At 43.5% G+C, this 22,500-nt stretch overlaps 1 long non-coding RNA gene across 1 annotated transcript in view; it reads right to left on the bottom strand.

The window, feature by feature from the left end:
• Positions 1–11,750: 11,750 nt before the first annotated feature.
• Positions 11,751–22,500, bottom strand: part of LOC123499348 — a 42,311-nt gene continuing 31,561 nt past the window's right edge. Inside the window, exon 5 of the long non-coding RNA XR_006672956.1 lies at positions 11,751–13,427. This is a non-coding gene — a long non-coding RNA (uncharacterized LOC123499348). The remainder of the gene's footprint in view (positions 13,428–22,500) is intronic.

Below are 22,500 nucleotides of genomic sequence, written 5' to 3'. Positions count from 1 at the left end.
AGCCAGATACATTCGAAGAAACATTGCTCAAACAAGTATCAGTTTCTTGCGAATTTTCAGATCCTATTACTTCCCCACAGAACTTCTTGTCTTGTAATCTGCAGTGATCCTAATTACCCTGACAAAGATAACGTTGCTTCATGACAGATACATGCTCGTATATAATAAAAAGGTGGCTTTAATATACTGGAAAAAAGTCGAGTAAACACGAACATGTGACATCACTCGTTGCCTTAGCGTGAGTCTGGCGCCATTAGTGCCTGGTCTCCGTGAGGGTCGGGTTTCGCGTAGCATAGGAGCCGAGCGAGGGGCGCCATGTGTCGGGCCGTCGCCGGGGTGTCATAACGGTGTGATGGACGTCATTGGCAACTCCCCAGATAAGATTTAATTGTGTTCAGCATAGCGTCACTGTGACCATCTCCATGTACGTGTCTAAATTGCCCTGTCGACTCCCGTGCACGTGTTTGAAATGCACAACTACGGGGAGACTTGTGATGCATTGTATCCCTTCAATACCGTAGCACGCGAGCACGTACGTATGCTGGGTTTCATGACGGCGCCTGCTGCGTGGAATTTACTATTGTGATTATATACATGGTCACGATTAATCTTGAAATAAAAGCTTGCATGTACAGTCATTGCAATAAAAAACCGCAGACACATTTTTTTTTTTTCATATACCTTTTTTCAATGTAAGGCGTCGTTGTGTCTGTTGCTGTATACGGTTATGTGTGTATATGTGTATATACATAAATGTCTTCTGTATTCCCGTTCTGGCAACTGTCCACTCCATACATACACATACACGTGCACGGTATTTTTAGTTGACTTTGGACGCATCTTGGGACATTAGAGGTGGCTTACGAGGCCCGCTAACTGGCGACTCGGGTTCCTCGCTAGTTAAAGGAGAACTCTAGTGTCAGGTGGCGGCGGCAGGAGGCCGGCGACGCGGGCGAGCAGGCAGCGGGGGCGTCTGGATGTCCCGAGGCTGTGATGGGATTTTCTGTCCTTGTTGTTCCTTGTTTTGAATAATGTTTAACTGAGTTTTTACGTCAATTTATTCAGAGTCGTTGTGTTATTCTGTTTCATGTTTACCATACGTTGCTTTTGTGTCTGTGGTGTAGCTTTCAGAGATGTTCCCTCATGTCTTGTACTAGTAGTAATAGTAGAAGAAGAATAAAAATTAGTAGTAGTAATAGTAGTAGTAGTAGTATAGTAGTAGTAGTAGTAGTAGTAGTAGTAGTAGTAGTAGTAGTACAGTAGTAGTAGAAGTAGTAGTTGAGTAGTAGTAGTAGTAGTAGTAGTAGTTGTTGCTGTAGAAGCTGTAGTAGCATTATGGTAGTAGTTGTTCTCATGATGTAAATGATGATGATAATGCAGTTTACGATGATATTGATGATTATGGTGATGATAATGATGATGATGATGATAGTCTAATCTGTAATGATGATAATACTTGGCTGTAAATATTATGCAAATCTAAATAACGTCCGTCTATTAATAACAAGGCAGTATATCCCAGTGTGGCAGTAAAGCGAAAGAGTTGTAGTTCTGAGGTCCCGTGGTTGGTGGCGTTTATGTAAAAACAAATTACGATGTGGACTTATAATTATGCTCAAATGTAAATTAAATGCTTTACAACGAACTATCCCCATACACGGTAATTAAAAAAGAATGTAATCATGACGCACTGTGGGGTATTTTGTTTTCTAGTTCCCCCCTCCTTTTATTATTTTTTTTTGTAATTATCAGTTCATGCGAAGAGAGTATAAGAAATTTCAAGTTACGATAATCTTCCATTTATATCAGATATACGATCGCTACAAAAATACAGGTTATAGAGACACGCACCGTCTACGTTACACGGGCGGCGGCTCCCTAGTCTCTGGACACTCCGACGACCATTCCATAAACACAGCAGGAACTGACGCCCCGACCCCCTCACCGCCGAGATCCTGGGCAAAAATATCACTCCCCGACTATCATTCATTCCTTAATTACTTTGAACATACTTCGGAACCTACTCATTTTCGTCATATTTCATCGAGGTTACTAGGGGCGGAGTGTAGAGGTATGTTAATGAGGCTTGTTTGGCATTAGAACACTCGGCCCAGCGCCACCACCGCCACGTTCGCCCCTCCTCCCAGCGCCGCGCTCTCTACTGCGAACACAATGGTGGGTGTCCTTCGCTCGCCTGAGTAAAATTAACCATCTCAGTATATGTAATTTCAAAGCACTTATCATCGGCATAGGAACACTGACACGCAAAAAGGTTGTCTTTCATTTTCTAATCCATTGGCACGTGTCATTACTGATGAGTTATATGTCCTCGTACTTGCTATTTTTTGCACTATCTTCTCTTTTCTTAATTTTTTAGTGGGTTAAGAGAGCGTTCCCAGTCTCAAGGTGTCTCTGTTTAAAGTGACAGATCTGGTGCATAAGAAGTAATGGAGCAATGATGTAAAATAATGGAAAATTCTCTTGCAAGACGAATAACAAGGGAATACGATCACGTGGTCTTTTCCTGCACCATCGCCAGAACTGGGGAAATAAAAATAAGTACACAGGTGTGCCACAAAACATGGAGAATTCTTCCTAAAACCGGCGAGACGGTGTGTCCGGAGGGGGAGAAGGGGATGGGAGCAGTGTGTGGGAGGGCCGTGGGGTGAGGGGGTTAGGGCTGGAGGTGAGAGGGGGTGGGAGGAAGGGGCAAGAGGGCTGGTAAGAGCTGCAGGAGAATTGTTTAATATTCGCTATGGCACACGGGCCGTTACGGGAATGCCTCATCGTTGTATTATACTTGCGATAAAAGCTTCCATAATGGCCGGCTATTTGCTAATTGAATATACATAATACAGACAACTCAGGCAGGCCAAGATGTTCTCACCTCCTGACACTGGTCATGCCGCCGCGTTTGCTTCCATTCGCTGCTTTTTTTTGGTTTATATATAATATTTCAATAAGCAGCCTTCAGCGATCAGAATTCTTCGCTCAGTGGTGGGACACCTGGATTATTATTTTTATGTGGGCTGGTTTTCATGTTTTACTGATGGGGATTTCGTTACTTACACATTATGTTTTGATGTGCTCCTATTGCTTTCTCTCACTCTCTTGACATTCCAAAACAATTCAAATAGAAAGATCGACAGTTCATTATTGGAGTGACTTGAACACACCCAGACACAAAAAAGTTATTCGAAGCATGAGTAGTTCCATTGTGAAGCTGCTTGAGTTATTTATTTTTTATCAGTTCCTGTTACGACTTAATAATATTTGGTATGTGTTTTCTACGTTTCCCATTGTGTATGTGTGTGTATATCTGTTCTAGATACTCTTTATGTACGTGTATATATATATATATATATATATATATATATATATATATATATATATATATATATATATATATATATATATATATATATATATATATATATAAAGAGTATCTGGAACAGGGAGTCTGGAAGTGAAGTTCATGAGATGTTCCATGAGCGGTTCTCTCTTCCTCCCTTCGTGGTTCCTTCCCTCCCTCCCTTTATCCTTCCCTCCCTCTTTCCTTCCCTTTTCCGCCCTGCCATAGGGGACTGCGTAAGGCGGGCTACATGGCCTAATTGCTTCCTCTGAGAATAGTAAAATAAAACGAAAATATCATGCCTTTAGGGGGGTCTTACTTTTCTATTTGGTGTTTACACAGTTTTCTTCCTATCTGATGAATTTTCATTGTTTCGTTACATTTATGTATTTTCCTTGCATGGCTTAGTTTTTTCTTTCTGCTTTTTTGTATGTTTGTATTTTTGTGTTTGTCTCTTGGGCCTCGTGTCGGGCGCGGCTCCTCTCGTCGCCCAGACGCCCACACGCACGCTCGTTTTTAAGTTCCTCCATAAAACGGAGGCGAGCTGTTCAATCTCCTCCGGCCGCACATCCGTGGTATCGAATCTCCATTCTGTTATTTTCCCTCACTCTCTCTGGCATCATGTTGCGTCTTGCGTCCCTCTGGCTCTGGAAGACCGACTGAACGTTGCTGGAGGAAGGAAGCACCGAATGCCCTCTGTCCTTGTGGTCCTCGTGTATGCCTTTCCCTAGGAACGTCGCCCTTAAGGCATCCCCTGAGTTGTACTTGTCCTCCCCCACCTTCTTACAATTTATGCCACAGATACCGTTTCCATGCTGTGAATAACCCAAGTGCTGGAAGGGAGAATACCCCTGGCTCGTTGGCGGCACCTCTGACAATTCATTGGTGTCACCCAATGGGACAGACTTCATTACATGGTCGGGTAAGGCAACCAGTGAAGTGGGAGATTGCAATAATATAGGCCTTGATGTATGCTTATTGAAATGAAGCCGGCCCCTCCTATCCAATTGCTCTAAGCCCCCGCTGCTGTTTTCAAATACCCCATGATAGACACCCCCGATGCAAATAAGGCCATAAGATACAACCTGGATGGAACCTGGAAAAATGACATTAATTTTTCGTGTACAGACGACACCCCGAAGACTTTAGGTGTTGCTGAGGGAAGAGTTTGTTTAAAGAGGGTCGGGCGGGGTGTTTCGCCTATCCGCTTCGGCCCCCTTGCGCGGCGTGGCGTGGCGCCCCGGTCCCGTCCTGCTCTTCATGGTGTTGGCTGTGATAGGGTCGGCAGCGGCTGCGAGGGGTGTCCGACTGCCCGTGTTTATGGCTTAAATTACAATGGGTGTTCTTTTCGTGCCGGCGTCGTTTTAATTGTATGTATTAAAAGCCAGCGCTGTCGTGGTGTGGATTTTCGTTTCCTTCCTGACACAGGGGGAGGGGGAGTGAGGGAAGAGAGGCAGGAGGGGAGGGACAAACTCCAATTTCCGTACGTGTGCGAGTTCCACATTAAAATAATAATTTCTCGTGTAAATACTGGAGTCATTTGGACTGTATTAATTAAACGGAGAGCTGCAGTTTCATGCGATTTATTCATCTGATATAATATCTTTTTTATTGCACTGAAGTCCCGGTCTCTGAATTAATTAAAACTAAACGGTCATTTTCCTGGATTTATGCTGCAATATGTACATTTTTCCGTACACTTGACATAAACGGAGAATATTACTGAACAAGGAATTCGAGCGACTCTTCCAAAAGGGCAATATCTGCTAAAAGAAGATAAGTTCACCTTTTTTATTGCTTAACCTAATCTTCAGGTGTGAGCATACCGTAAGCATATACTTTCACGGGGGGCGTTTTTAACTACCCATTCCCCGCAGCCGTTGCCGATACTTTAGCAAGTCTTACAACTCTCATTCTCAAGTTGGGCAAACAGATCAGCCTCTAAATCTCACAGCGACCAACGTATTACGGTTTCCAGTAAGAGAATACCTGTAAAAATGCAAAAGTTTTCTCGTGTGGACTTATGCGATCTTACGTTTGTAGAGGAAAAAAAATAGCTTCCCACCCGGTGTTTTCCAGCGAGGCTTTACAGGAGCAATTGTACCTGCGAGGATTTTTGGGTTCCGTCGTGGTAAACAACTATTTCACTATTCTTTTTTTAATACTATTTTTCTTTCCTTTTTTTCCAATTTTTCTTAGTTTTCCCCCTCTGGTGTTTGAGATTTACTCCTTCAAGGTTCGCCAGAAAATCTATGAGTTATGCTGAGCCGCTTCCTGTGTGACCAGGATCTTACTGCGAAGATATGTGTTTGTTGTAGTGTGTGTGTGTGTGTGTGTGTGTGTGTGTGTGTGTGTGTGTGTGTGTGTTGTTTCTTTTGATGATTTTTTTAGTTTGATTGCTTGTACGTCTGATTTTTTCATCGTGTGTGTGTGTGTGTGTGTGTGTGTGTGTGTGTGTGTGTTGTTTCTTTTCGTGTTTTTGTTTGATAGTTTGTATGTTTGCATTTTTCTTTTCGCATGTGTGTGTGTGTGTGTGTTGTGTGTGTGTGTGTGTGTGTGTGTGTGTGTGTGTGTGTGTGTGTGTGTGTGTGTGTGTGTGTGTGTGTGTGTGTGTGTGTGTGTGTGTGTGTGTGTGTGTGTGTGCGTGCGTGCATGCGGACGTGTGTATGAATATATGCATGTCGGTGATTGTGAGGGCGTTACAAGTGTGTCGTTGTCGAGTGCTACATGTCCACTGCTACTGATTCTAATACTTTTGCTACTTTTCGGCGCCTTTTTGTTCCCTTGAGTCGTAAGTTGGCTTTCTTATTGCCAACTTCGATGAATCTTCACGGGGCTTGCAATCGATAGCTTTCTTTATCAGTGTGTATTGTCTCGTATTCGTAGAAACGTGTATGTCCTGCGGGTGTTGCCTAATGGTAAAGCATACTGCGGTGCCAAAGCGTGTATGAAACTCTGGATTATGCATTGCAATTGTCACCACTTCCATTACAGTCGCCATCTTTCTTTCTCCTCCTCCTCCTCCTCCTCCTCCTCCTCCTCCTCCTCCTTTCTTTCTTCCCCCTCCTTCTTCTCCTTCTCTTCCTCATCTTCATTCCATTCTCTTCCTGCTTTGCCTCACCCTCTCCCTCACTCATATCATTATCCCTCCTCCTCCTCCTCCTCCTCCTCCTCCTCCTCCTCCTCCTCCTCCTCCTCCTCGTCCTCCTCCTCCTTCTCCTCCTCCTCCTCCTCCTCCTCCTCTTCCTTTTTTTCCTCATTTTTCTCTTTCTCCTTTGCGTTCTCTTCCTCCTTATTTTTCTCTTCCTACTCCTCTTCGTCTTCGTCCTCCACCTTCTCTTTCTCTAACTACCTCTCTTATACTCGCTTCTCTTCCTTCTCTCTAGCCTTCCTTCTCATCATCTCCTTCCTTACTCCCTCATTTCCTATTCCTTATTTCCTTCCGTTCCCCCTTCTCCTCTTCTTCCATTTCCTCTCCATTTTCTCCTCTTCCCACCGCCATTCTCCTCTTTATCCTCCTCCTCCTTCTGCCTCACCTCGTTTTTCGCCACTCTTTCCTTGAGTCATTTTGATTTTCTTTCTCCATCTTCCCTCACACTCCTCTTCTTTTCATCTTCGTCGTCGTCGTCCTCCTCTTCCTCTTCCTTCTCCTCCTGCTCCTCGTGTAGTTACTCATTTTCATCATAATAATAATCATCGAGCTCATCAACCATGTGCACTGACAGACAAAGGCGACGTTCTTCTTAATGGAACAGAATTAAAGTTGCATAAAAACAAGTCCCAGATGTCCGGCTTGGCACAGGCCCATCACCCTGCAACAGACAGTGAGATCCGTCCAGGTTCTCCTGAAATTATACTTCTATAAATCTTCCGTAGCCATAAAAAAGAAAACCCTCAGAAACCTTGGGGACCGTTCGACAGGTTTTGATATAGCAAGCTTATATATTGCGCTTTGAGAGGACAGACACTGCATCGAAAAGAACACGGCTCTAAAATGAAGCAAAGTAAAAAACTACCCGTAAAAAAATGAATTATCTCTCAAACGGAAATTAAAAATGTTCAGTTCAGAGAGAGAGAGAGAGAGAGAGAGAGAGAGAGAGAGAGAGAGAGAGAGAGAGAGAGAGAGAGAGAAGGAGGGAGGGAGAACCTGAGCTCGACCAACGTCCCCCTTGGCCTTGAGCAACTCAACTCCGATCACCTTTTTTTGCGCTTCCTTATTTATTGTTTGAAATTACACCCGCATCAGTGAGCAAGATGACAACGGTCCAGAATGTGTCGTACATTTTCACTGCATTCTTTTACCTTAGACATTGGACATCTGTTGGCTGACACGTCCATATCTGAATGTCCTGTAGGAAAATGGCCTCCAGGATGACATATCGTAGCTGTCTGTAGGCTGTAGAAACGGTATTCTGGATGTACGGCTGAAAATCTAAGCAGAAATATGATGATGAGGGAGTTTGGACGAACGAAAATACACGGAGTTTGAGGCTATGGCATTAAAAATGTCTGAAAACATCGGGTTACGAGTCATGGATATAAATAATTTCTATGCACGACCAAGAGAGATTTCAAGAAAGCTACGGCAAAAATCTTAGACTCTTGTACTCTACGTTACTGCGCAAAATAAAGACCACTTGGCTGGGTCACGTAGGCCGTTTCCCGTCTTCACTGATGGCGTCATGTTCCTCGCGACTTCCATGTCATAGCACTCGCCGAGGAAGGAGTGTCGCTTGATGGATTGCATCATTAAATGTTAAGGACTGTTTATTACCTACTTGTTTTTTGCCATCCTCGTTTTGGATGTGGAATTACAGATTTTTTCTTATAAGTAAAAGTGTAAAGGATGTGAGAGGTGCCTCTAAGTTAACAGGAAAAGCAGTTCAGATGTGTCGGCGAGAAGACTGATCACGACATCGAATGAAAGTAGTGTACGCCTTCCCTGTGTTTAAGATATTTTTCAAAAAGCCCAGTAAAATATTAAGGATAATGTTAGCTCTCGTCGCCTGCATGGGAACAGCCGCCCTGCAGGCATCTTTCCAGCAGTCGGGGAAGAAATATTGTTGTCTTGTATCATCTAAGAAAGCGGGGAGGGCCCCTGACTGTCGGCCTGGAAATAATGCTTACTCTGCGAGGCGCCGAGGCAGCACAGCTATGAGAATGTGGCTAAACATTTAAAGCAACTCTAAATGAAGACATTGCAAAGTACCCATAGCATCTTATATCAGTTGCGGGTATTTGTTTATATTTACGATTTGTTAGGTGTGTTAGGTTTGTCACACTCGCAAGAGTCATGCACCTGTGTCTCGCTTATGGAATGTGCATTTTGCTTGCACATGATCATTCATATAAGTCTGCGCAAGATATACATGTTAATATCGTTATATTTATAACCGTGTGTACCATGGATTAGTGAGCCGTAATTTTCAGAGCCTGAATACTTTGGGTTGAAGCAAGGGAATATTGGGGAATTCAAAATTGGAAAATTCAAAACAGAAATTTTATGCCTTGTCCTTAAGCTATTATATCTCAAAAGGGAAAGACGAGTTTTCTTGCTGCAATATTTTCATCGTAGAAAAGATGCTGCAAATATATGAACAAAATAAATAATTGGAATTTTGGTGAAGAAACACCAACGTATCGCAATGGAAACAGTTTTGCAGAAGAACATTTGAAACTATCCGGAATTTGACTGCCCCGCCATCTGATGTGTTCCAATGATAATGGCAGAGCAGGCGTGAGTTATTGGGGCAGTATACTTCGATACGTGGCTGAATTATTCTAGCAATAAAGCGATAAGTAATGCCACATTATTATAGCAATATACCGAGATAACAAGGCAAATTACATCTCCAGCAGGATTGAAATAATTGCTACACATTTTTGGTCGCAGTATATTCTACGAGAATAGATTAGAGGTAATTAGGGTACAGATTAATTTACACTGGAGTCTTCACATGATTATAATTTGCAGTAAAACTCCAACTCCTATGCTAGAAATATTCAGTCTCGCACTAGACACATTATTCTGTCGAAAATGTCTGCTTTTGCGCTGTTTTTATTGGTCGGGACGAGCATGAACGAGGCTGAGATAGTTGTGTCATTATGTGGCGGCGTTTTGAATTAGCCTTGGTGAAATTTGCCGAGGAAAGAATATGTGAAGTGAAGCAAAAATTGTCTTTTGGTCGGCCTTTTGATACAAATTTTTTTCCGTATTTGTCCCAGGAAAATAGAGGAAAGTATAAATAAATGCATCCTTAATCACGGGAAAATTGAGAGTGGAGATGTTATAAAGTGTGTGAGAGTGACAATATTTCGACAATCACTGTATCTTTGGGCCTGGTCAGGTCGGCATAATACCCAGTCATCTCGTATCCCACGATCCCCTGTTAATACGACCCCTCTCTCGCAGACAGGACATCCCCACCCCCTCTCAAGTCCCTGGCCTCTCTAATTTCCTGACCCTCTGCCTCCTCGTCTCCAAATATCTACTCTTATTTTCCGACCTTTCCAGTTTTTGGCCCTTTCCATCTCCAGATGTCTTTGATCCTCGCATTCTTCCACATTTTCTCAGTCGTATTCAGATTTCCTTTATTGTCAAAGTCACATGAGGTTCTGGTTGTCTGTTGCCAGTGTTCTTACTTGCCAGTGTTTTCATCTGCTGTAGATCATGATACCTTAAACCATTTTCTTTTTCTTTATTTATATATTTTTTGTTCATATACCTCCTCTCTCTCTCTCTCTCTCTCTCTCTCTCTCTCTCTCTCTCTCTCTCTCTCTCTCTCTCTCTCTCTCTCTCTCTCTCTCTCTCTCTCTCAGACCCTCATCCTGTCACTTCCTCGCTCTCTCAAACTGCACTTTACTTCAACTTACACAAGCTAACTGAAGCCAGCAGATTCAATTGGGTGTAATAAGCCTAAAAATATTGAATCGTAAGCCATTTTGAGTAACGTAGACCCAGTTTGAGGCCTTTTCGCGGTTCTGTTAAGGTGTGGGATGAGTACCTGGGAGTACCTGGGTTCCGGGGTAGGGGAAGGAAAAGGCCAAGAGAGTGGGGAAAGGGGATAAGCAAGAGAAGGGCGATGGTTGGCGGTAAGAAGGGTTAGGGAGGGGGATTAGGGTAGGAAGGCAGGAGGGGATGGTGACTGGGGTTTGCGACGGTTTGAAGGGAGAGGCAGGAGAAGGGTGGGAGTGTGTTGGAGGGAGGGGTTGAGGGAGATCTGGCCTCGGGGTTACCTCTCAGTAGCGACATCTGGCAATAGAAACTCCAATTTCCGTCCATCATACAAGTCGTCGACCACTCGAGGCGATATTGTGGTCACCTGTCATCCTTGGTTTCCATCCCCCAGGACGGACAAGGAGGGCGTAATTGTCTCCATTACGTCAGCTGGGACTCATTTTAGATTTAGAACACTAAAGGTTGAAATATGAAAAGATTAATATTTTTCCTCATGTTTTATTAGAAAGTCATACATAGACAAGAACAAGTGTGGTATAGGTGATTCTTGCTTCACACACAAACACACAGGCACCGAGCTGCCTTACCTATGCTATTCAGACAAGTTGTGGCTGTGTCATTTCAGTGACTGGCAGATGCGAGTGTGTCTGATAATATGTTGCCACATAACCCCATCCAGAGGTCACACTCACCCTGCATGACCCTAACCACATTCATGACCGCATCTCTCTGCATGACCTCAGTTCTGCTGTTTCAAGGCATATAAGGAATTCTGAAAATAAGAGGTTGGGTTTTTTCACCTCTCTAGTCTCGCCGCGAATCAGTGGCATTACAAGCAGTCTTCCTGCAGGCTTTTGTCACTTATTCCGCCAACAAAATATTATTTCATGGTTTTAGTATAAACTGAAAGAAGAAATTTCTGAATGAAATAAAGCTGAACTGTGCATTGTCCTGTCTACGACGTGTTGCAGGTATTCGGCACACAGGTGAACGAGATGCGTGATGAAGTGTTAACCCTTGTCTGTCATAACATAAACATATAGGAAGTGAGTCTTCCTTTTGGAAAAGCTACATTAGGCAAGATACATTAAAGCACATTGGAATGAGTAGAATTAACAGGAATGTTATGTAATGAAAGCGCTCAGAGTTATTCAACCTATTCAAACGAAGGTTGGTAATCAGTATTTACTAAATATAAATAATACTAATGAAATAACACATTGCGCTTATAACTATGCATGCAACATAAATTATATCACGGGGACGTGAAAACAGGTAACTTGTGGAATGTGATGAACTGCCTCACACAGCTGACAATGAAAACTTTTTGTTGTACTATATCGTTACTTTGTATATATATATATATATATATATATATATATATATATATATATATATATATATATATATATATATATATATATATATATATAATCTCTTTATGTATTAATATTTCTTGACACCATTGATAAGCTTGATGTCCATTTTCTACGACGCCTAAGCTCCTAACAAGCCGTCCTCCACGACCTGTCTGGACCTTGTCCTATAAACATTGACAAAATTTAATCCAGTTTATAGCTGTGCCATTTTCTATTTACCTACATAATATAATAATTAAATTACAGGTAATTATGTAATTAATTTTATAATTATTATCCGAATAATTCGTTAATAGAGGAATGCCTTAAGGGAGCAGCAGTTTCCCTTCCTGCTCCCTCGCGCTAAAATATTAAAATCTTACACTACCTTCCCATGCACAAATACTCTACCTACTATCGCCTTAAAGATTTATGTTCCTTAATCAATTACACACCAGAAGTCCAGCTCGTAAGTATAACCAGAATTATTGACCATGAAACACGAGCCGTATGGATCCAGGCAACGTTTGGCAGATCTGCATGTCTGGCTCGAGTAAATCTTTTATATTTATTCACAGTGGAATACCTGGGACTCGGCCTCGGGTATACGCGCCGCCGCCCTAGCATTAAAAGAAAAATTTGGTATTGACCACAGCGGCAGACACGCACCATTATTTACTGAAGATTGGGACGCGTGAGCAATTTATGTGTGACTGTCGATTAGTATTTTTCGTGATCCTGTACCTGGGCAATAAAGCGTCGTGCACCTGAACCTAGCAATACAGTACGGGGATGAGTCTAGGTAAGGGCGGACTCAGCTAAAATGGCCCACATTTAAATCACAAAATGTCACCCATATGTGAAAAAAAAAATTCCCTACTTCTCAAGTAATTCTTGAAAAAAAAGAAAAAAAAGGAAAACGTTGCAGACATGGAAAAATGTCATATCTATTTTGTGTTAGTCATTAATGTCTATGCTAGCTTACCATTAAATAAAGACACAAGAATAATTAGAAAGTTACTACGTATGGATATATTCTTTCACTTCAGTAGGAAAAGAAAAGCAATGGACAGCATATTTTCACTAGGAAGAATTACAGTTCTTTATCATATTAAACAATCGTCAAAATCTTGAGCAAATAAACAAAGTGAGCCGTTTGGCTACATAAGCTGATAATCGATGTGTAGCGCTAACCCTCTTGGCTCGAGACGCTCTCAGGACATTGTGCAGCGGCTCTAAATTCGGGTGCAGGGATAAAGAAGGATTAATAAAGTGTATTGGTGGTCTTATCTCCTTCTCCTCGCCCTGCAGCTGCTTCGGGTGTTTGAGAGAACATTAGTGTCAGGGCGAAATATTTATACGTCTCATCACGGGCTGAGATGTCAAGGCAGGATACTAGATGAGGAAAGATATCAACAAAGCCACAGTACTCTCTTTCAGCCTCTCTAAGACTTTTTAAAACGACAAGCATCTTCAAATGGCAGGCCAGAGGGTAAGAAAATTAATTCTCCGTAAATATTCTCATCTGTCTGCGGTCGGCTGGCTACGAGTGCGACTTTATTGACTTATCTCGGCCCATATCTGGCCTGGAGTTACCCCACTGTTGACTCTGCGGGGTGTTCCGACACTTGACTTGAGGAAAGAAGAGGCCGGGAAGAGGCAGGAGGCGCGAAGACACGCCGGGAGGGAGTGGTGAGATGGAGGCCGAATGGGAGGAGCTCTCTTCTGCCATGGTCACTGATCCTTCCCTGCCGCTGCCCTGCCAACATTAAGAATCATACTGAAAAAGCAGAATATAAGTAGTTTCTTAAGTAATAATTTCTGAATATATATGTTGCACCACTTGGATTCCTATTCTCTGTGAGGGATGACAATCTCGTCCTCCATTTTTTCCCTATGGGGTAAGACCAAAATTTATTAGATTTTATCTTATTCAGGTTAATTCCGCTGATGCCACTAATCCCTTCGTGGTCGTGGGGCTCATGGTGTCCTGGTCTGACCTTGAGCGAAAATAGCAGACACGCTCACACTGGTTCACACATCTGGGTACTACACACGTACTCACATACACAGGGAAACTTGCAGGTAGATATACGAGTACACAGGTAATACGAAAGTTTATAAAGGAGTACAATTTTCTCTCTAGAACTATTTTCTCTATACATTTCATAAGAGAAAAAAAAACGAGAGAAAAAAAAAAAACTGTTGGGAAAAGCTCCCCATACTGTATCTGGTTTGCGTATATCCACGGGGCATGTTGTTCCCTCTATATTTCGTTACTTCGCTGACCGCAACAACGAGATTATGTTACCTGCTGCACACCGCCCCGACCCCATTTGCCTGCCAGGATGAAGAACTATGTATTGCTATCACCCATTCATGTTACCCATTTCCCACCCTCCCGCCTCACCCATCCCCTCTCATCCCAAGCCACCCCTTCCCTCAACCGGCCTCCTCTTACTCATCCTCTCTCTCTCTCTCTCTCTCTCTCTCTCTCTCTCTCTCTCTCTCTCTCTCTCTCTCTCTCTCCCTCTTGAAAGTTACAGTTCTCTTCTCAAATCTCCTTGTCCTCTCATCCTTAATCCCTCTTTCTCTTATCTCTTTGGCCCTTAAACCACACTGCCTACCTCCTGTCTACATCCATACATCCTTCCCTCACCACAAGATCGACCACAGGTGTCTCCATCGCCTCTCTCTCTTCTCTCTCTCTCTCTCTCTCTCTCTCTCTCTCTCTCTCTCTCTCTCTCTCTCTCTCTCTCTCTCTCTCTCTCTCTCTCTCTCTCTCTCTCTCTCTCTCTCTCTCTCTCTCTTTTCTTTAACTCTTTCACACACACTCTTTCTCTCCCTCTTTCCCCTTCGCCTGCCTTGTCCTCACCCAGGGAGATGGTCATCAACCCAAGCCTCTGTCATATAAAATAAGCCGCTTCCTCACACAGCGTGCCGCCATACAGCCAGGCACAGGTAATTAGGGTTTGCCTGACATCTCGTGGCTTCACACTGAGAATTTCTCCCCCCTCGACACACACGCCTGCAGGGGGTACTGGAGGTGGGGCATTTACCTTGATAACCCTACCTGTTGGCAGCAAGTTATGGGCTCTAATGGGTGCTTTACCTGAGGTCTGCTCCTGCAAGTGATTATAGTGTGCAGTTGGTCTATACAAGCTGCTCGTCGCGGCCCAGAGAATGAGGAGTGAGGCTGTGGGGGACCGGGAGGGGAGGGAAGAGCACGGAGAAGGAAGAAGGAGGAGCACAACTGGCAGAATAAGAAGGTGGAGGAAGACTAAGGCAGGAGGAGGAGAAGGAGGACTAAGACAGAAGAAAGAGGATGAACAGGAGGACGGGAAGGAGGAGGAAATGAGGCAAATCAGAAAAGGTTTAGGAAGAAGAAAGGAGAGAATGAAAAAGGCAGAGGAGGCAGAAGAGAAGGAAGAAAAAGAAGAGGAGGAGAAAGGTAAAGCGGAGGAGGAAGAGGAGGAAGCAGAGGAGGAGGAAGGAAGATGGCCGCCCTCCTGAGACTAGAGAGAAAAAATGTTGTTTTGTGAGGACAAGTTCAAACAGCCACAGAAGTTGCTGAACCAGGGAAAGTGAATATGTGGTGCAATAACGACAAGTTTTCAAGTATTTGTTGCATTTCTACACGGAGGAGCGACATGAAAACCCGGGGCGTGCGTGAGGGTTTGTCCTGCGGGGTTAAGGGTTCTAAGATTTTCTTTTCGAGAGCCCTCACCCGAATTTTATGACTGAATTTTGTCGTGCGTAATTTAGTGGCGTGAGGGAATCTGTCTGTCTCGTGCCACACGCAACAACGCTTCTATAATGGTTAGCCATAGTATTAAATATGACTGGGAAATGTAAGGCATGATGTAACACTTGTAATATGACTATGAAAACAAACGCTTTTGTCTATCTTTTCTCAATTCCTCTACTATACGAATGTGAAAGAAAGTGTTGTTGGACATGTCTTCCTTTACTATAAGAGTTATATATATATATATATATATATATATATATATATATATATATATATATATATATATATATATATATATATATATATTATTGTACACTCAATAATTTTTGTACAACAATTTGGAGCAATAAAAATCAACATCAGATTTGCAATGCGGGAAAGACGCCATTTTTTGCTAATTCATTATTCCATTATGCAAAACCTAATGCATGATTTTCAATTGGTTTCCGTTTATTTTTAATACTATACGGTAAGAAAAAAATCTTCAGTTTTTACGAAAATTTGAAATAAGGAATTAAATCATTTTAATGAAAATAAAGGTACTTCATGTTTGCATGACTACTCGTATTCCTCTTTCATGACCCTCAGAAGCCTGCCGCGCTGCCAAGCCAGCCAGACAGCCTCTGGGGTCTTGGCAGTGCACGCTGCACCACACAAAAACTAAGCGTGGCCTCTTCGTGAAGGCAGCCACGGCCACGAAGGAGATCCCACACCCAGCGACGCCCGGCAGTGTCTCAAACTGCCATGAGTGATTAATAGCCGGAATCCAGACACGCCAGAGTAACGCCCTTTTTCTGAAATGATAATCTAGTAGGCGGAGTCTTGGGTGACCAGGAAATGATTATACTTAGCATAATTTTTAGAATTATTGTTCACATTTATCTTTTTTGTTTTATTACGCTACGGGCTGTAATCTTGCTCCTTCATTGCGTGTTATAGACCAGTATGTTCGATTCATATTTCCTTCCTTTCCATCCATGAAGTCAATTTTCGTGGATCATACCACGGTTGCCTCCAGTCTCCTTTCCTCCCCTTCACTCTCTCCTTCAGTGAGTATCTAACAAGGAGCTCGCCACGGTACATCGCTGACAGAGTTTCCCTTGATGATCTTATGTGGGACAGCTGATGGTATCCAACGCGGGGGAAAGATAAGTGGAGAGAAAGAGGGATCATGTCTCCTACTTGTCTTTATGTGCTATCGAAAGAGAGGCAGTGGATAGAAGAGTGGCCTTGGTTTCCTTTCCCTCGACCTATCTTCGCGCCAGGAAGAGGCTTTCCTCCGTAGATTATACATAAAGATCCTTCTGGCCGGGCAATAACGTGTAGTTGGACAAAATGGCAGATATTTAGATGACAGCATTGTCCTTGTGGATGGGCCGCGGAAGAGGCTCGTACAGCCTCGGTCATAAGTCGTGGGAAGTGGCCGGGCAGGACTTACGGAACCGGCACACTGGTCAGAAAAACTCCAGCCGAGCAATGGACGATCTCAGTTAATTGGAAACAGAAGCAGAAGTATTCTCAGTAACGGGCACAACAACACAAGATTAGTTTCGGTAAGGAACAGGCCTTGGTCTCTGGAGCCGAGCAGTGATACCTCCGTCTCCGTAAATTTTGATGAGTAGATAATTTCAAGAAACTCTCGAGAGATGGTGGAGATAAAATAGTGGGAATAACCCCAGGTACTATAGAGACCGATGATTTATTAAGGAAGAAAATCTGAATTATGTGACTAATTCTTAAGCAAAAAGGTAATTGGAGAAGGTCTGTTTTGAGACTCGGAGAAATAATAAGTTTGAGTCTGATTTACGACCAATAATGATCAGGCGCAACGTGAGCTCGGTTACGAATCCACTGCAACGCTGAACCTGTCTATAAAAAAAAAAAAAAAAAAAAAAAATGGAAACTGAAATTATTATCTGATCACAAAAACCTGAAAAACTAGTAAGTAACTACCTGCTTACACTTGCAACATTTTTGGGACGAAGATAAAAGTAAAATAGGAGGCTGAAGTGAAGAATGTTTAAGGCACAGAGACAGCTGCTAAACGAGTATAAAGAGAAAATAGATGAGATTTAGATAATATTGTTGTTTATATTCATGCAAAACCTCTAATTTGTGGCATCCATCTCAACTGTATCTCATCGCATCGCCGTCGTAGAGAAATTCCTGCGGAGAGGTGTCGTCCCGGACCCTAAAGTATATTTTATGTTGCATGTCCCATTTTAGGCCATTTGTACGTACACACATATATACATATTCATTCGATTGACCCTTTGTCTATCAAAGCATGTATTTATTGTCATAAATACGTAGAAACAAACAAACCAGAAAGGAATGGTGTAGGCGAAGCACTCACTCAGCCTCTCAGCAAGGCGTGTGTGCCGACGAATGGGGAAGCACATGCAAACAATAGGTGTTTATACAAAAGTAAATATTATTTAATTGGATTTGTATATAAGCACTTTAATATTCGCCAAAGTAAGGTTTTGTGTTCACGTGTGTGCAGATGTGGGTATGTGCACACAAAAGAATAGACCACATGTAAACACACCCAAACATTCAAATATTTACAGAAAAAAATTCAGGGAACATCCTCCCCGCAGAATCTCATATTTATTCCCTCAACATTTTCCAGCAAAAAGTGCGCTATTCCCATATCAAATAAACCTTCGCTCTAGCGAAAACTTTCATAAAACAATTCCTCGAGCGGGTGTTTACACCATTTTGGAAATTGTATTCCCATTCCCTGGGCCGTACTTGTCGGGGGTTCCTCACAACGTAATGGTCCACTTAAGTTAGATATTCAGTCTCGCTCAGCCTGCTTTATGGAATACAACGTCACTTTCAGGCAAGATAAAATAACTTGCAAATGTTCCAGCGGGGTCAGCCATTATATTTCAGAAGGGGAAGGGGCACGAGGGGAAATGGAGTGTTGGAGGAGGGTGAGTGGGGAGAGCGCGGGGATGGCGGAGGCACTGGGTTATGAAGGGGAGAGGAGTGAGGGAGGGGAGGGATATTTGGAAGAGGGCAACGGGTAGGAAAGAACCGGCGCTTGTAGAACAGGGAAAGGAGGGACTAGGATGGAGTGGTGGAGAAGAGGAAGAACACAGGAGAGAGGAAAGGGAGGAAGAAGAAAATAAGGAAAGGTGAGGAAAAAAGTTGAATTGAGGGCGTATCACAAATATCTTTTTCCAGTGTTTGTTTTCATGGTGTAAGCGACTGTCGTTCTTTTGTTCTTTTCTGTATTGGAACTATTGAAAACTTTTCATCGCTACACTTTTTCCTCTTGTCCTCAGAAAGTGGAAGAGAATGACTGACAAGTCTTACCATCAGAGAAGTGTCCTGTGCCTTCTTCCTTTCATGACATCCTCACTTCCTTTCCTCCACATTCTCTTCTTCCTCTTCTTCCTCTTATTGTTCTTTCTCTTGCCTAGCCTCTGTTCCCCCATGCTCTTCCCAATCCACTCCCTCAGTCCCACTCAAAACAGAACAAAGCAGCAAAAGGAAAAAAAATCGTGTGAACATTCTCTCGTGTTGCAATGCCAGACCGAACAAATACATTAGTGTAATTACCATACATTCCGCCCTCGACTAACACTCCCCCTCCCTCGCAAACTAACCTTATAAAGACATAAACATATTAACGATATACCTCCTCTCTCCCCATTTTTTCACGTACTTTAATATGACTCCACATTTTTCCCCGACAAAGGACGCGGCACAATGCAAACTGCTGCCGACAATTAACAAAGAAATTAACATGTTGGTGCCTCAGCGTCTTTACTTCTCCTTCGCTGGATGATCTAAGAAGGGACTTAATCAGCCTTGCAAACCTCATAACAGCGAGCTAAGTCGTTATGGCCATACCCATCTCATCTGCGTTTTCCAAGGAGACTGTGGGAGGAAGGGAGCGGGGAGGGAGGGCGATGTTGGGAAAGAGGAAGGGAGGGAGGGCGGAAAGGGAAGACGAAGGAAAAGAAGAGAAACAAGGAACGGAAGAGAAAGGAAAGTTAAAAACGGAGACGGCTGTGCTTGAAATATGTAAAAGATGGGAAAGGGAAAGTACCAATGAAAAAGCAAGTTAATAGATAGAACAGGTAAGAACAGGGGAGGAAGAGGATGAGGAAGAGGCAGAAAGAGAATGAACGCGAGGGAATATAATCACAAGAGATAGCTAGAAAAAGATAGAAGGCTAACGATAAGGAAGGGGAAACTGAGAAAATCTAGTCCTTAAATACTTGAGAGAGAGAGAGAGAGAGAGAGAGAGAGAGAGAGAGAGAGAGAGAGAGAGAGAGAGAGAGAGAGAGAGAGAGAGAGAGAGAGAGAGAGAGAGAATATAGATATGAAGGTCATGAGAAGCAGGGATGAGTATCTTTGTGCACTTGAGGAGAAAGAAGAGGAATAGAGAGAGAGAGAGAGAGAGAGAGAGAGAGAGAGAGAGAGAGAGAGAGAGAGAGAGAGAGAGAGAGAGAGAGAGAGAGAGAGAGAGAGAGAGAGTGGGGGAGGGTCCGGTTTGGGGTCAGGGGGAGGGGCTTGGAGAGAAGGAAGGAGGGGCCTGGAGGCGAAGGTAAAGTCTTGGCTGGGAGAGGAGGAGAAGGAGGAGGAGAAGGAGGGAAGGAGGAGAGGTGAGGAGAGGAAGAGGAGGTTCGGAGTGAGAGTAGGAGAGATAGAGGGAGGGAGAGAGAGACAGGTAAGTAGGGAGGGAGAGAGATGGAGAGAGGATGGAGGAATGGAGGGTGTGCTGGAGGGGAAGGGAGGGAGGGGGGAGTGGTTGAGGGATTAGGGGTAGGGGTAAGGAGCTGCAGGTTTACGGCGGCAACAATTTGGGAGTGATCCACGCACTATGATAAGGTGAGCCACACGATTCTGCTCAAAGTGGACTCGTGCTGGTATAATATTACTGCTGCCTCCTCCTCCTCTTCCTCCTCCTCCTTCTTCTCCTCCTCCTCCTCCTCCTCCCCGTCCTTCTGTTCCTCCTCCTTTTCTTCTTCCTCCTTTTTCTCCTCCTCCTCCTGCTCCTCCTCCTTCTCCTCCTCCTTCTCTTCCTCTTCCTTCTCCATCTTTTCCTTCTCTTCTTCTCCTCTCTCTCTCTCTCTCTCTCTCTCTCTCTCTCTCTCTCTCTCTCTCTCTCTCTCTCTCTCTCTCTCTCTCTTCTGAGCAATTTCGCTAATCCCTTACTTTTATTTTCATCTTACTCTTTCCTCTCTTGTTTAATGTGTGTGTTTTTTTAAATAGAATTCATAAAAGAAATATTGTTCATTATTTGTTATTTTTTCCAACTTTAGTGTCTTCTAGGAACATTGTATAAATATATACTTTTTTCGTTGAGGGTGCATTGTAAACCGGTTTATTTTCTTCATCATAAAGTCTTATTATATTCCTATTTTCTTCTCCAATTTCGCAATAATTTGTACCCCGAATTCAGTCTTATTTATTTCACGCACTTCCTTTCATCATCCGGATGTTATTTCTTTCTTTGTCAATCTCTTTCTCTGTCTGACTGACTGACTGACTGATTAACGCTCTCTCTCTCTCTCTCTCTCTCTCTCTCTCTCTCTCTCTCTCTCTCTCTCTCTCTCTCTCTCTCTCTCTCTCTCTCTCTCTCTTTCTTTCTTTCTCTCTCTCTCGTATCATTGGTGCTTCAAGTGCTTATTTCTCCCTTCCATTAATTTCCAGAGATTTATTGCGGTGCTTTAAGGAACATCTATTGTGGACTTAATTAATGGAACAATGAATCCAAGTTAAGAGTAATTGTGAATGTAATTAAAAGCAGACAGCACTCCATGAGCTTGCCGCGGGTGACCTTATCTCACTTCACCTCAATAAAGCAATGACACACACACATTCACATAAGAAAGATAGAAGGAAAGAAAGGCGCAAGTTATCATTTACTCCCTCGCACTATCTAAAGCCCTACCGAGATGGGTTATCAGTGACGCCACGCGATAATAAGTTCTTCAAGCGTCCCGACGTGTTCCCGGCGCGTAAAAGGAATCGTGCGAGGAATACCACCGCTGCGTGAACGACCCCGGAACCGATAAGTCATGCTGGAGTTGAGTTCCTGACGAGTCGTAAGCGGGGGAGGTTAAAGATCGCCGCTAAAGAACCATGATAACACCTGACACCGATTCTCGAAGGGGGCCCGAACGATCCGCCGACGGAAGCTTGACACTCGTAATTAGATGAGTTAAGGTTCACAACGTTTGGGCAGAATGGACTCGATTGTGATTTTTTTGCACGATTATGGTGCAGTAAATCGTCTTGGTATAGGGCAGCGATGGAAGCTTTAGAAGGTAATGATGAGTTGGTACCGCAAGGCGGAGAAACAATCTCTGCCTTTTTTTTTTTTTTTGCAGGGAAGTAACTTAAGAGGAATGGTCGTGAGCTCTCGGTAATAACATGCCAACAGCAAGAGGGCGCGCCGGACGGGGAGAGGTGGAGGGGCGACGAGACAAGGAGGGAGATGAGGGAGGAATGGAGGGAGCCACCAACTCTCCCTTTGTTACGACCACCTCGCGCAAAATATATTGACACGAAATCAACAGCGTTAAATTACTAATCGTACTTAATATCGAAACTAACATTCTGGCCGCTCCCCAGAGAATTTGGGCGTCGGGAACGAGCACGCAAATCTTACTTGATGGAACGCGACTAAAGCTATTCTGCAATTACTCTTTCTCCTTACTCAGACGGGGCGCCTTTAGAGCCAAAAACTCACCCGCCTCTAATATTCCCTCGAGTAATTGGTCATTCCGCGGTCGTTGGCGTGGTCCTTATTGGCTGTTAAGTAGTCGGTAATGAGCCTTTAGTGGACCAAGATGGCGATTCTTGTCGAAAATGACGCGTCTCCCGACACTGAAGTCTGACGGGTAATGTTGACGGGTTGACCTTAACTGTCTTGTATGCACTTGCGGCTCCTTTTTTTTTCTCTTCATCTTCTCCCGTTTTTTCTTGCTTTTTTTCTTCCTTCCCCCCTCGCGTCAGGGCGCCGCCGCTTGGTCCTGTTTTTCTAGCTCTCCGCCGCCAAATTTACTGCCCTTTGAGACTCCATATTTTCGCCCTCTTGTTACCGATGCGCCGT

The sequence above is a fragment of the Portunus trituberculatus genome, chromosome 49, assembly GCF_017591435.1.
Source record: "Portunus trituberculatus isolate SZX2019 chromosome 49, ASM1759143v1, whole genome shotgun sequence".
In the NCBI taxonomy this organism is placed as follows: Eukaryota; Metazoa; Arthropoda; class Malacostraca; order Decapoda; family Portunidae; genus Portunus; species Portunus trituberculatus.
The sequence above is the reverse complement of the archived record's forward strand: the minus strand, read 5'-3'. Positions and strand labels throughout refer to the sequence as shown.